Genomic DNA, 16,820 nt, shown 5'->3' with positions numbered 1-16,820 from the left:
TGAGATGTGATATCCAACTCCTTCGAATTCCAACCTGTGACCTTTCCTATAGCATGAGATGGGATATCCAACTCCTTCCCATTCCAATCCTGAGACCCATACTATACCATGAGATATATCTCAATGCTTCTAATACCAAACCACAGACCCGTCCTATAACTTGAGATGTGATATCCAAATCCTTCCCCTTCCAAACCTGAGACCTTTCCTTTAGCATGAGATGTGATATCCAACTCCTTCCCATTCCAATCATGAGACCCTTCCTATAGCATGAGATGTGATATCCCAATGATTCTACCAAACCTGAGACCTTTCCGATAGCATGAGATGTGATATCTTAATGCTTCTACCAAACCTTAGACCTTCCTATGGCATGAGATGTGATATCAAACTCCTTCCCATTCCAATCCTGAGACCCTTCCTATAGCATGAGATGTGATATCCAACTCCTTCCCATTCCAATCCTGAGACCCGTCCTATACCATGAGATGTGATATCTCAATGCTTCTAATACCAAACCTGAGACTGTCCTATAACATGAGATGTGATATCTCAATCCTTCTAATAACAAACCTGAGACCCTTCCTATAACATGAGATGTGATGTCCAGGTCCTTCCCATTCCAATCCTGAGACCCTTCCTATAGCATGAGATGTGATATCCAACTCCTTCCCATTCCAATCCTGAGACCCATACTATACCATGAGATATATCTCAATGCTTCTAATACCAAACCACAGACCCGTCCTATAACTTGAGATGTGATATCCCAATCCTTCCCCTTCCAAACCTGAGACCTTTCCTTTAGCATGAGATGTGATATCCAACTCCTTCCCATTTCAATCATGAGACCCTTCCTATAGCATGAGATGTGATATCCCAATGATTCTACCAAAGCTGAGACCTTTCCTATAGCATGAGATGTGATATCCAACTCCTTCCCATTCCAATCCTTAGACCTGTCCTATACCATGAGATGTGATATCTCAATGCTTCTAATACCAAACCTGAGACTGTCCTATAACATGAGATGTGATATCTCAATGCTTCTAATAGCCAACCTGATACCCTTCCTATAACGAGATGTGATATCCAAATCCTTCCCAATCCAATCCTGAGACCCTTCCGATAGCATGAGATATGATATCTCAATGCTTCTAATACCAAACCACAGACCCGTCCTATAACTTGAGATCTGATATCCAAATCCTTCCCCTTCCAAACCTGAGACCCTTCCTTTAGCATCAGATGTGATATCCAACTCCTTTCCATTCCAATCCTGAGACCCTTCCTATAGCATGAGATGTGATATCCCAATGCTTCTACCAAACCTGAGACGCTTCCTATAGCATGAGATGTGATATCTAACTCCTTCCCATTCCAATCCTCAGACCCGTCCTATATCATGAGATGTTATATCTCAATGCTTCTAATACCAAACCTGAGACTGTCCTATAACATGAGATGTGATATCTCAATGCTTCTAATAACAAACCTGAGACCCTTCCTATAGCTTGAGATGTGACGTCCAAGTCCTTCCCATTCCAATCCTGAGACGCTTCCTATAACATGAAATGTGGTATCCAACTCCTTCCCAATCCAATCCTGAGACCCTTCCGATAGCATGAGATATGATATCTCAATGCTTCTAATACCAAACCGCAGACCCGTCCTATAACTTGAGATGTGATATCCAAATCCTTCCCCTTCCAAACCTGAGACCTTTCCTTTAGCATGAGATGTGATATCCAACTCCTTCCCATTCCAATCATGAGACCCTTCCTATAGCATGAGATGTGATATCCCAATGCTTCTACCAAACCTGAGACCTTTCCGATAGCATGAGATGTGATATCTAACTCCTTCCCATTCCAATCATGAGGCCCTTCCTATAGCATGAGATGTGATATCTCAATGCTTCTACCAAATCTGAGACCCTTCCTATAGCATGAGATGTGATATCTAAATGCTATTAATACCAAACCTGAGACCCTCCCTATAGCATGCAATGTGATATCCAACTCCTTCCCATTCCAATCCTGAGACCCTTCCGATAGCATGAGATATGATATCTCAATGCTTCTAATACCAAACCACAGACCCGTCCTATAACTTGAGATGTGATATCCAAATCCTTCCCCTTCCAAACCTGAGACCCTTCCTTTAGCATGAGATGTGATATCCCAATGCTTCTACCAAACCTGAGACCCTTCCGATAGCATGAGATGTGATATCTAACTCCTTCCCATTCCAATCCTGAGACCCGTCCTATACCATGAGATGTTATATCTCAATGCTTCTAATATCAAACCTGAGACTGTCCTGTAACATGAGATGTGATATCTCAATGCTTCTAATACCAAACCACAGACCCGTCCTATAACTTGAGATGTGATATCCAAATCCTTCAACTTCCAAACCTGAGACCTTTCGTTTGCCATGAGATGTGATATCCAACTCCTTCCCATTCCAATCCTGAGACCCTTCCTATAGCATGAGATGTGATATCCCAATGCTTCTACCAAACCTGAGACCTTTCCGATGGCATGAGATGTGATATCCAACTCCTTCCCATTCCAATCATGAGGCCCTTCCTATAGCATGAGATGTGATATCTCAATGCTTCTACCAAATCTGAGACCCTTCCTATAGCATGAAATGTGATATCCAACTTATTCCCATCCAATCCTGAGACCCTTCCTATAGCATGAGAAGTGATATCTCAATGCTATTAATACCAAACCTGAGACCCTCCCTATAGCATGAGATGTGATATCCAACTCCTTTCCATTCCAATCCTGAGACACTTCCGATAGCATGAGATGTGATATCCAACTCCTTCGAATTCCAACCTGTGACCTTTCCTATAGCATGAGATGGGATATCCAACTCCTTCCCATTCCAATCCTGAGACCCATACTATACCATGAGATATATCTCAATGCTTCTAATACCAAACCACAGACCCGTCCTATAACTTGAGATGTGATATCCAAATCCTTCCCCTTCCAAACCTGAGACCTTTCCTTTAGCATGAGATGTGATATCCAACTCCTTCCCATTCCAATCATGAGACCCTTCCTATAGCATGAGATGTGATATCCCAATGATTCTACCAAACCTGAGACCTTTCCGATAGCATGAGATGTGATATCTTAATGCTTCTACCAAACCTTAGACCTTCCTATGGCATGAGATGTGATATCAAACTCCTTCCCATTCCAATCCTGAGACCCTTCCTATAGCATGAGATGTGATATCCAACTCCTTCCCATTCCAATCCTGAGACCCGTCCTATACCATGAGATGTGATATCTCAATGCTTCTAATACCAAACCTGAGACTGTCCTATAACATGAGATGTGATATCTCAATCCTTCTAATAACAAACCTGAGACCCTTCCTATAACATGAGATGTGATGTCCAGGTCCTTCCCATTCCAATCCTGAGACCCTTCCTATAGCATGAGATGTGATATCCAACTCCTTCCCATTCCAATCCTGAGACCCATACTATACCATGAGATATATCTCAATGCTTCTAATACCAAACCACAGACCCGTCCTATAACTTGAGATGTGATATCCCAATCCTTCCCCTTCCAAACCTGAGACCTTTCCTTTAGCATGAGATGTGATATCCAACTCCTTCCCATTTCAATCATGAGACCCTTCCTATAGCATGAGATGTGATATCCCAATGATTCTACCAAAGCTGAGACCTTTCCGATAGCATGAGATGTGATATCTAACTCCTTCCCATTCCAATCATGAGGCCCTTCCTATAGCATAAGATGTGATATCTCAATGCTTCTACCAAATCTGAGACCCTTCCTATAGCATGCAATGTGATATCCAACTCCTTCCCATCCAATCCTGAGACCCTTCCTATAGCATGAGATGTGATATCTAAATGCTATTAATACCAAACCTGAGACCCTCCCTATAGCATGAGATGTGATATCCAACTCCTTCCCATTCCAATCCTGAGACCCTTCCGATAGCATGACATGTGATATCTCAATGCATCTACCAAACCTGAGAACCTTCCTATAGGATGAGATGTGATATCCAACTCCTTGCCATTCCAATCCTGAGACCCTTCCTATAGCATGAGATGATATCCAACTCCTTCCCATTCCAATCCTGAGACCCTTCCTATAGCATGAGATGTGATATCTCAATGCTTCTACCAAACCTAAGATCCTTCCTATAGCATGAGATGTGATATTCAACTCCTTCCCATTCCAATCCTGAGACCCTTCCGATAGGATGAGATTTATTATCTCACTCCTTCAAATACCAAACTTGAGTCCCTTCCTAAAGGATGAGGTAACAAACCTGAGTCCCTTCCTATAACATGAGATGTGATATCCAACTCCTTCCCATTCCAATCATGAGGCCCTTCCTATAGCATGAGATGTGATATCTCAATGCTTCTACCAAACCTGAGACCCTTCCTAATGCATGAGATGTGATATCCAACTCCTTCCCGATCCAATCCTGAGACCCTTCCTATAGCATGAGATGTGATATCTCAATGCTCTTAATACCAAACCTGCGATCATTCCTATAACATGAGATGTGATATCCAACTCCTTCCCATTCCAATCCTGCGTCCCTTCATTTAGCATGAGATTTGATATCTCAGTGCTTCTAATACCAAACCTGAGACCCTTCCTATAACATGAGATGTTATATCCAACTCCTTCCGATTCCAATCCTGAGACCCTTCCTATACCATGAGATGAGATATCTCAATGTTTCTAATACCAAACCTGAGTCCCTTCCTATAGCATGAGATGTGATATCCAACTTCATCCCATTCCAATCCTGCCTCTCTTCATATAGCATGAGATTTGACATCTCAGTGCTTCTAATACCAAACATGAGACTGTCCTATAACATGAGATATGATATCTCAATGCTTCTAATACCAAACCACAGACCTGTCCTATACCTTGAGATGTGATATCCAAATCCTTCCCCTTCCAAACCTGAGACCCTTCCTTTAGCATGAGATGTGATATCCAACTCCTTCCCATTCCAATCCTGAGACCCTTCCTATAACATGAGATGTGACATACAAGTCCTTCCCATTCCAATCCGGAGACCCTTCCTATAACATGAGATGTGATATCCAACTCCTTCCCAATCCAATCCTGAGACCCTTCCGATAGCATGAGATATGATATCTCAATGCTTCTAATACCAAACCACAGACCCGTCCTATAACTTGAGATGTGATATCTAACTCCTTCCCATTCCAATCCTGAGACCCTTCTGATAGCATGAGATGTGATATCCAACTCCTTCCAATTCCAACCTGTGACCCTTCCTATAGCATGAGATGGGATATCCAACTCCTTCCCAATCCAATCCTGAGACCCTTCCTATAGCATGAGATGTGATATCCAACTCCTTACCATTCTAATCCTGAGACCTGTCCTATACCATGAGATGTGATATCTCAATGCTTCTAATACCAAACCTGACACTGTCCTAAAACATGAGATGTGATATCTCAATGCTTCTAATAACCAACCTGAGACTCTTCCTATAACAAGATGTGATATCCAAATCCTTCCCAATCCAATCCTGAGACCCTTCCGATAGCATGAGATATGATATCTCAATGCTTCTAATACCAAACCACAGACCCGTCCTATAACTTGAGATGTGATATCCAAATCCTTCCCCTTCCAAACCTGAGACCCTTCCTTTAGCATGAGATGTGATATCCAACTCCTTTCCATTCCAATCCTGAGACCCTTCCTATAGCATGAGATGTGATATCCCAATGCTTCTACCAAACGTGAGACCCTTCCGATAGCATGAGATGTGATATCTAACTCCTTCCCATTCCAATCCCGAGACCCGTCCTATACCATGAGATGTTATATCTCAATGCTTCTAATACCAAACCTGAGACTGTCCTGTAACATGAGATGTGATATCTCAATGCTTCTAATAACAAACCTGAGACCCTTCCTATAACATGAGAAGTGATGTCCAAGTCCTTCCCATTCCAATCCTGAGACCCTTCCTATAACATGAGATGTGATATCCAACTCGTTCCCAATCCAATCCTGAGACCCTTCCGATAGCATGAGATATGATATCTCAATGCTTCTAATACCAAACCACAGACCCGTCCTATAACTTGAGATGTGATATCCAAATCCTTCCCCTTCCAAACCTGAGACCTTTCCTTTAGCATGAGATGTAATATCCAACTCCTTCCCATTCCAATCATGAGACCCTTCCTATAGCATGAGATGTGATATCCCAATGCTTCTACCAAACCTGAGACCTTTCCGATAGCATGAGATGTGATATCTAACTCCTTCCCATTCCAATCATGAGGCCCTTCCTATAGCATGAGATGTGATATCTCAATGCTTCTACCAAATCTGAGACCCTTCCTATAGCATGAAATGTGATATCCAAATCCTTCCCATCCAATCCTGAGACCCTTCCTATAGCATGAGATGTGATATCTAAATGCTATTAATACCAAACCTGAGAACCTCCCTATAGCATGAGATGTGATATCCAACTCCTTCCCATTCCAATCCTGAGACCCTTCCGATAGCCTGAGATGTGATATCCAACTCCTTCCCATTCCAATCATGAGGCCCTTCCTATAGCATGAGATGTGATATCTCAATGCTTCTACCAAACCTGAGACCCTTCCTATAGGATGAGATGTGATATCCAACTCCTTGCCATTCCAATCCTGAGACCCTTCCTATAGCATGAGATGATATCCAACTCCTTCCCATTCCAATCCTGAGACCCTTCCTATAGCATGAGATGTGATATCTCAATGCTTCTACCAAACTGAGATCCTTCCTATAGCATGAGATGTGATATTCCACTCCTTCCCATTCCAATTCTGAGACCCTTCCGATAGGATGAGATTTATTATCTCACTCCTTCAAATACCAAACTTGAGTCCCTTCCTAAAGGATGAGATCTGATATCTCAGTGCTTCTAATACCAAACCTGAGTCCCTTCCTATAACATGAGATGTGATATCCAACTCCTTCCCATTCCAATCATGAGGCCCTTCCTATAGCATGAGATGTGATATCTCAATGCTTCTACCAAACCTGAGACCCTTCCTATAGCATGAGATGTGATATCCAACTCCTTCCCGATCCAATCCTGAGACCCTTCCTATAGCATGAGATGTGATATCCAACTCCTTCCCATTCCAATCCTGAGACCCTTCCGATAGCATGAGATGGGATATCCAACTCCTTCCCAATCCAATCCTGAGACCCTTCCGATAGCATGAGATGTGATATCTTAATGCTTCTACCAAACCTGAGACCTTCCTATAGCATGAGATGTGATATCCAACTCCTTCCCATTCCAATCCTGAGACCCGTCCTATACCATGAGATGTGATATCTCAATGCTTCTAATACCAAACCTGAGACTGTCCTATAACATGAGATGTGATATCTCAATGCTTCTAATAGCCAACCTGATACCCTTCCTATAACAAGATGTGATATCCAAATCCTTCCCAATCCAATCCTGAGACCCTTCCGATAGCATGAGATATGATTTCTCAATGCTTCTAATACCAAACCACAGACCCGTCCTATAACTTGAGATGTGATATCCAAATCCTTCCCCTTCCAAACCTGAGACCCTTCCTTTAGCATCAGATGTGATATCCAACTCCTTTCCATTCCAATCCTTAGACCCTTCCTATAGCATGAGATGTGATATCCCAATGCTTCTACCAAACCTGAGACCCTTCCTATAGCATGAGATGTGATATCTAACTCCTTCCCATTCCAATCCTGAGACCCGTCCTATATCATGAGATGTTATATCTCAATGCTTCTAATACCAAACCTGAGACTGTCCTATAACATGAGATGTGATATCTCAATGCTTCTAATAACAAACCTGAGACCCTTCCTATAACTTGAGATGTGACGTCCAAGTCCTTCCCATTCCAATCCTGAGACGCTTCCTATAACATGAAATGTGGTATCCAACTCCTTCCCAATCCAATCCTGAGACCCTTCCGATAGCATGAGATATGATATCTCAATGCTTCTAATACCAAACCGCAGACCCGTCCTATAACTTGAGATGTGATATCCAAATCCTTCCCCTTCCAAACCTGAGACCTTTCCTTTAGCATGAGATGTGATATCCAACTCCTTCCCATTCCAATCATGAGACCCTTCCTATAGCATGAGATGTGATATCCCAATGCTTCTACCAAACCTGAGACCTTTCCGATAGCATGAGATGTGATATCTAACTCCTTCCCATTCCAATCATGAGGCCCTTCCTATAGCATGAGATGTGATATTTCAATGCTTCTACCAAATCTGAGACCCTTCCTATAGCATGAGATGTGATATCTAAATGCTATTAATACCAAACCTGAGACCCTCCCTATAGCATGCGATGTGATATCCAACTCCTTCCCATTCCAATCCTGAGACCCTTCCGATAGCCTGAGATGTGATATCCAACTCCTTCCCATTCCAATCATGAGGCCCTTCCTATAGCACGAGATGTGATATCTCAATGCTTCTACCAAACCTGAGACCCATCCTATAGGATGAGATGTGATATCCAACTCCTTGCCGTTCCAATCCTGAGACCCTTCCTATAGCATGAGATGATATCCAACTCCTTCCCATTCCAATCCTGAGACCCTTCCTATAGCATGAGATGTGATATCTCAATGCTTCTACCAAACCTGAGATCCTTCCTATAGCATGAGATGTGATATTCAACTCCTTCCCATTCCAATCCTGAGACCCTTCCGATAGGATGAGATTTATTATCTCCTTCAAATACCAAACTTGAGTCCCTTCCTAAAGGATGAGATCTGATATCTCAGTGCTTCTAATACCAAACCTGAGAACCTTCGTATAACATGAGATATGATATCCAACTCCTTCCCATTCCAATCATGAGGCCCTTCCTATAGCATGAGATGTGATATCTCAATGCTTCTACCAAACCTGAGACCCTTCCTATAGCATGAGATGTGATATCCAACTCCTTCCCGATCCAATCCTGAGACCCTTCCTATAGCATGAGATGTGATATCCAACTCCTTCCCATTCCAATCCTGAGACCCTTCCGATAGCATGAGATGTGATATCCAACTCCTTCAAATTCCAACCTGTGACCCTTCCTATAGCATGAGATGGGATATCCAACTCCTTCCCAATCCAATCCTGAGACCCTTCCGATAGCATGAGATGTGATATCTTAATGCTTCTACCAAACCTGAGACCTTCCTATGGCATGAGATGTGATATTTCAATGTTTCTAATGAAAAACCTGAGACCCTTCCTATAGCAAGAGATGGGATATCCAACTCCTTCTCAATCCAATCCTGAGACCCTTCCGATAGCATGAGATGTGATATCTTAATGCTTCTACTAAACCTGAGACCTTCCTATAGCATGAGATGTGATATCCAACTCCTTCCCATTCCAATCCTTAGACCTGTCCTATACCATGAGATGTGATATCTCAATGCTTCTAATACCAAACCTGAGACTGTCCTATAACATGAGATGTGATATCTCAATGCTTCTAATAGCCAACCTGATACCCTTCCTATAACGAGATGTGATATCCAAATCCTTCCCAATCCAATCCTGAGACCCTTCCGATAGCATGAGATATGATATCTCAATGCTTCTAATACCAAACCACAGACCCGTCCTATAACTTGAGATGTGATATCCAAATCCTTCCCCTTCCAAACCTGAGACCCTTCCTTTAGCATCAGATGTGATATCCAACTCCTTTCCATTCCAATCCTGAGACCCTTCCTATAGCATGAGATGTGATATCCCAATGCTTCTACCAAACCTGAGACGCTTCCTATAGCATGAGATGTGATATCTAACTCCTTCCCATTCCAATCCTGAGACCCTTCCTATAGCATGAGATGTGATATCTCAATGCTTCTACGAAACCTGAGATCCTTCCTATAGCATGAGATGTGATATTCAACTCCTTCCCATTCCAATCCTGAGACCCTTCCGATAGGATGAGATTTATTATCGCACATCCTTCAAATACCAAACTTGAGTCCATTCCTAAAGGATGAGATCTGATATCTCAGTGCTTCTAATACCAAACCTGAGTCCCTTCCTATAACATGAGATGTGATATCCAACTCCTTCCCATTCCAATCATGAGGCCCTTCCTATAGCATGAGATGTGATATCTCAATGCTTCTACCAAACCTGAGACCCTTCCTATAGCATGAGATGTGATATCCAACTCCTTCCCGATCCAATCCTGAGACCCTTCCTATAGCATGAGATGTGATATCCAACTCCTTCCCATTCCAATCCTGAGACCTGAGATGTGATATCCAACTCCTTCAAATTCCAACCTGAGACCTTCCTATGGCATGAGATGTGATATCTCAATGTTTCTAATAAAAAACCTGAGACCCTTCCTATAGCAAGAGATGGGATATCCAACTCCTTCTCAATCCAATCCTGAGACCCTTCCGATAGCATGAGATGTGATATCTTAATGCTTCTACCAAACCTGAGACTTTCCTATAGCATGAGATGTGATATCCAACTCCTTCCCATTCCAATCCTGAGACCTGTCCTATACCATGAGATGTGATATCTCAATGCTTCTAATACCAAACCTGAGACTGTCCTATAACATGAGATGTGATATCTCAATGCTTCTAATAGCCAACCTGATACCCTTCCTATAACGAGATGTGATATCCAAATCCTTCCCAATCCAATCCTGAGACCCTTCCGATAGCATGAGATATGATATCTCAATGCTTCTAATACCAAACCACAGACCCGTCCTATAACTTGAGATGTGATATCCAAATCCTTCCCCTTCCAAACCTGAGACCCTTCCTTTAGCATCAGATGTGATATCCAACTCCTTTCCATTCCAATCCTGAGACCCTTCCTATAGCATGAGATGTGATATCCCAATGCTTCTGCCAAACCTGAGACGCTTCCTATAGCATGAGATGTGATATCTAACTCCTTCCCACTCCAATCCTGAGACCCGTCCTATATCATGAGATGTTATATCTCAATGCTTCTAATACCAAACCTGAGACTGTCCTATAACATGAGATGTGATATCTCAAAGCTTCTAATAACAAACCTGAGACCCTTCCTATAGCTTGAGATGTGACGTCCAAGTCCTTCCCATTCCAATCCTGAGACGCTTCCTATAACATGAAATGTGGTATCCAACTCCTTCCCAATCCAATCCTGAGACCCTTCCGATAGCATGAGATATGATATCTCAATGCTTCTAATACCAAACCGCAGACCCGTCCTATAACTTGAGATATGATATCCAAATCCTTCCCCTTCCAAACCTGAGACCTTTCCTTTAGCATGAGATGTGATATCCAACTCCTTCCCATTCCAATCATGAGACCCTTCCTATAGCATGAGATGTGATATCCCAATGCTTCTACCAAACCTGAGACCCTTCCTATAGCATGAGATGTGATATCTAACTCCTTCCCATTCCAATCCTGAGACCCGTCCTATATCATGAGATGTTATATCTCAATGCTTCTAATACCAAACCTGAGACTGTCCTATAACATGAGATGTGATATCTCAATGCTTCTAATAACAAACATGAGACCCTTCCTATAGCATGAGATGTGATATCCCAATGCTTCTACCAAACCTGAGACCTTTCCGATAGCATGAGATGTGATATCTAACTCCTTCCCATTCCAATCATGAGGCCCTTCCTATAGCATGAGATGTGATATCTCAATGCTTCTACCAAATCTGAGACCCTTCCTATAGCATGAGATGTGATATCTAAATGCTATTAATACCAAACCTGAGACCCTCCCTATAGCATGCGATGTGATATCCAACTCCTTCCCATTCCAATCCTGAGACCCTTCCGATAGCCTGAGATGTGATATCCAACTCCTTCCCATTCCAATCATGAGGCCCTTCCTATAGCACGAGATGTGATATCTCAATGCTTCTACCAAACCTGAGACCCTTCCTATAGGATGAGATGTGATATCCAACTCCTTGCCGTTCCAATCCTGAGACCCTTCCTATAGCATGAGATGATATCCAACTCCTTCCCATTCCAATCCTGAGACCCTTCCTATAGCATGAGATGTGATATCTCAATGCTTCTACCAAACCTGAGATCCTTCCTATAGCATGAGATGTGATATTCAACTCCTTCCCATTCCAATCCTGAGACCCTTCCGATAGGATGAGATTTATTATCTCCTTCAAATACCAAACTTGAGTCCCTTCCTAAAGGATGAGATCTGATATCTCAGTGCTTCTAATACCAAACCTGAGAACCTTCCTATAACATGAGATATGATATCCAACTCCTTCCCATTCCAATCATGAGGCCCTTCCTATAGCATGAGATGTGATATCTCAATGCTTCTACCAAACCTGAGACCCTTCCTATAGCATGAGATGTGATATCCAACTCCTTCCCGATCCAATCCTGAGACCCTTCCTATAGCATGAGATGTGATATCCAACTCCTTCCCATTCCAATCCTGAGACCCTTCCGATAGCATGAGATGTGATATCCAACTCCTTCAAATTCCAACCTGTGACCCTTCCTATAGCATGAGATGGGATATCCAACTCCTTCCCAATCCAATCCTGAGACCCTTCCGATAGCATGAGATGTGATATCTTAATGCTTCTACCAAACCTGAGACCTTCCTATGGCATGAGATGTGATATTTCAATGTTTCTAATGAAAAACCTGAGACCCTTCCTATAGCAAGAGATGGGATATCCAACTCCTTCTCAATCCAATCCTGAGACCCTTCCGATAGCATGAGATGTGATATCTTAATGCTTCTACTAAACCTGAGACCTTCCTATAGCATGAGATGTGATATCCAACTCCTTCCCATTCCAATCCTTAGACCTGTCCTATACCATGAGATGTGATATCTCAATGCTTCTAATACCAAACCTGAGACTGTCCTATAACATGAGATGTGATATCTCAATGCTTCTAATAGCCAACCTGATACCCTTCCTATAACGAGATGTGATATCCAAATCCTTCCCAATCCAATCCTGAGACCCTTCCGATAGCATGAGATATGATATCTCAATGCTTCTAATACCAAACCACAGACCCGTCCTATAACTTGAGATGTGATATCCAAATCCTTCCCCTTCCAAACCTGAGACCCTTCCTTTAGCATCAGATGTGATATCCAACTCCTTTCCATTCCAATCCTGAGACCCTTCCTATAGCATGAGATGTGATATCCCAATGCTTCTACCAAACCTGAGACGCTTCCTATAGCATGAGATGTGATATCTAACTCCTTCCCATTCCAATCCTCAGACCCGTCCTATATCATGAGATGTTATATCTCAATGCTTCTAATACCAAACCTGAGACTGTCCTATAACATGAGATGTGATATCTCAATGCTTCTAATAACAAACCTGAGACCCTTCCTATAGCTTGAGATGTGACGTCCAAGTCCTTCCCATTCCAATCCTGAGACGCTTCCTATAACATGAAATGTGGTATCCAACTCCTTCCCAATCCAATCCTGAGACCCTTCCGATAGCATGAGATATGATATCTCAATGCTTCTAATACCAAACCGCAGACCCGTCCTATAACTTGAGATGTGATATCCAAATCCTTCCCCTTCCAAACCTGAGACCTTTCCTTTAGCATGAGATGTGATATCCAACTCCTTCCCATTCCAATCATGAGACCCTTCCTATAGCATGAGATGTGATATCCCAATGCTTCTACCAAACCTGAGACCCTTCCTATAGCATGAGATGTGATATCTAACTCCTTCCCATTCCAATCCTGAGACCCGTCCTATATCATGAGATGTTATATCTCAATGCTTCTAATACCAAACCTGAGACTGTCCTATAACATGAGATGTGATATCTCAATGCTTCTAATAACAAACATGAGACCCTTCCTATAGCATGAGATGTGATATCCCAATGCTTCTACCAAACCTGAGACCTTTCCGATAGCATGAGATGTGATATCTAACTCCTTCCCATTCCAATCATGAGGCCCTTCCTATAGCATGAGATGTGATATCTCAATGCTTCTACCAAATCTGAGACCCTTCCTACAGCATGAGATGTGATATCTAAATGCTATTAATACCAAACCTGAGACCCTCCCTATAGCATGCGATGTGATATCCAACTCCTTCCCATTCCAATCCTGAGACCCTTCCGATAGCCTGAGATGTGATATCCAACTCCTTCCCATTCCAATCATGAGGCCCTTCCTATAGCACGAGATGTGATATCTCAATGCTTCTACCAAACCTGAGACCCTTCCTATAGGATGAGATGTGATATCCAACTCCTTGCCGTTCCAATCCTGAGACCCTTCCTATAGCATGAGATGATATCCAACTCCTTCCCATTCCAATCCTGAGACCCTTCCTATAGCATGAGATGTGATATCTCAATGCTTCTACCAAACCTGAGATCCTTCCTATAGCATGAGATGTGATATTCAACTCCTTCCCATTCCAATCCTGAGACCCTTCCGATAGGATGAGATTTATTATCTCCTTCAAATACCAAACTTGAGTCCCTTCCTAAAGGATGAGATCTGATATCTCAGTGCTTCTAATACCAAACCTGAGAACCTTCCTATAACATGAGATATGATATCCAACTCCTTCCCATTCCAATCATGAGGCCCTTCCTATAGCATGAGATGTGATATCTCAATGCTTCTACCAAACCTGAGACCCTTCCTATAGCATGAGATGTGATATCCAACTCCTTCCCGATCCAATCCTGAGACCCTTCCTATAGCATGAGATGTGATATCCAACTCCTTCCCATTCCAATCCTGAGACCCTTCCGATAGCATGAGATGTGATATCCAACTCCTTCAAATTCCAACCAGTGACCCTTCCTATAGCATGAGATGGGATATCCAACTCCTTCCCAATCCAATCCTGAGACCCTTCCGATAGCATGAGATGTGATATCTTAATGCTTCTACCAAACCTGAGACCTTCCTATGGCATGAGATGTGATATTTCAATGTTTCTAATGAAAAACCTGAGACCCTTCATATAGCAAGAGATGGGATATCCAACTTCTTCTCAATCCAATCCTGAGACCCTTCCGATAGCATGAGATGTGATATCTTAATGCTTCTACTAAACCTGAGACCTTCCTATAGCATGAGATGTGATATCCAACTCCTTCCCATTCCAATCCTTAGACCTGTCCTATACCATGAGATGTGATATCTCAATGCTTCTAATACCAAACCTGAGACTGTCCTATAACATGAGATGTGATATCTCAATGCTTCTAATAGCCAACCTGATACCCTTCCTATAACGAGATGTGATATCCAAATCCTTCCCAATCCAATCCTGAGACCCTTCCGATAGCATGAGATATGATATCTCAATGCTTCTAATACCAAACCACAGACCCGTCCTATAACTTGAGATCTGATATCCAAATCCTTCCCCTTCCAAACCTGAGACCCTTCCTTTAGCATCAGATGTGATATCCAACTCCTTTCCATTCCAATCCTGAGACCCTTCCTATAGCATGAGATGTGATATCCCAATGCTTCTACCAAACCTGAGACGCTTCCTATAGCATGAGATGTGATATCTAACTCCTTCCCATTCCAATCCTCAGACCCGTCCTATATCATGAGATGTTATATCTCAATGCTTCTAATACCAAACCTGAGACTGTCCTATAACATGAGATGTGATATCTCAATGCTTCTAATAACAAACATGAGACCCTTCCTATAGCATGAGATGTGATATCCCAATGCTTCTACCAAACCTGAGACCTTTCCGATAGCATGAGATGTGATATCTAACTCCTTCCCATTCCAATCATGAGGCCCTTCCTATAGCATGAGATGTGATATCTCAATGCTTCTACCAAATCTGAGACCCTTCCTATAGCATGAGATGTGATATCTAAATGCTATTAATACCAAACCTGAGACCCTCCCTATAGCATGCGATGTGATATCCAACTCCTTCCCATTCCAATCCTGAGACCCTTCCGATAGCCTGAGATGTGATATCCAACTCCTTCCCATTCCAATCATGAGGCCCTTCCTATAGCACGAGATGTGATATCTCAATGCTTCTACCAAACCTGAGACCCTTCCTATAGGATGAGATGTGATATCCAACTCCTTGCCGTTCCAATCCTGAGACCCTTCCTATAGCATGAGATGATATCCAACTCCTTCCCATTCCAATCCTGAGACCCTTCCTATAGCATGAGATGTGATATCTCAATGCTTCTACCAAACCTGAGATCCTTCCTATAGCATGAGATGTGATATTCAACTCCTTCCCATTCCAATCCTGAGACCCTTCCGATAGGATGAGATTTATTATCTCCTTCAAATACCAAACTTGAGTCCCTTCCTAAAGGATGAGATCTGATATCTCAGTGCTTCTAATACCAAACCTGAGAACCTTCCTATAACATGAGATATGATATCCAACTCCTTCCCATTCCAATCATGAGGCCCTTCCTATAGCATGAGATGTGATATCTCAATGCTTCTACCAAACCTGAGACCCTTCCTATAGCATGAGATGTGATATCCAACTCCTTCCCGATCCAATCCTGAGACCCTTCCTATAGCATGAGATGTGATATCCAACTCCTTCCCATTCCAATCCTGAGACCCTTCCGATAGCATGAGATGTGATATCCAACTCCTTCAAATTCCAACCTGTGACCCTTCCTATAGCATGAGATGGGATATCCAACTCC

Source organism: Ambystoma mexicanum, chromosome 2q, assembly GCF_040938575.1.
Source record: "Ambystoma mexicanum isolate Mex_15411 chromosome 2q, UKY_AmexF1_1, whole genome shotgun sequence".
NCBI lineage: Eukaryota > Metazoa > Chordata > Amphibia > Caudata > Ambystomatidae > Ambystoma > Ambystoma mexicanum.
Note: the sequence above shows the minus strand (reverse complement) of the source record.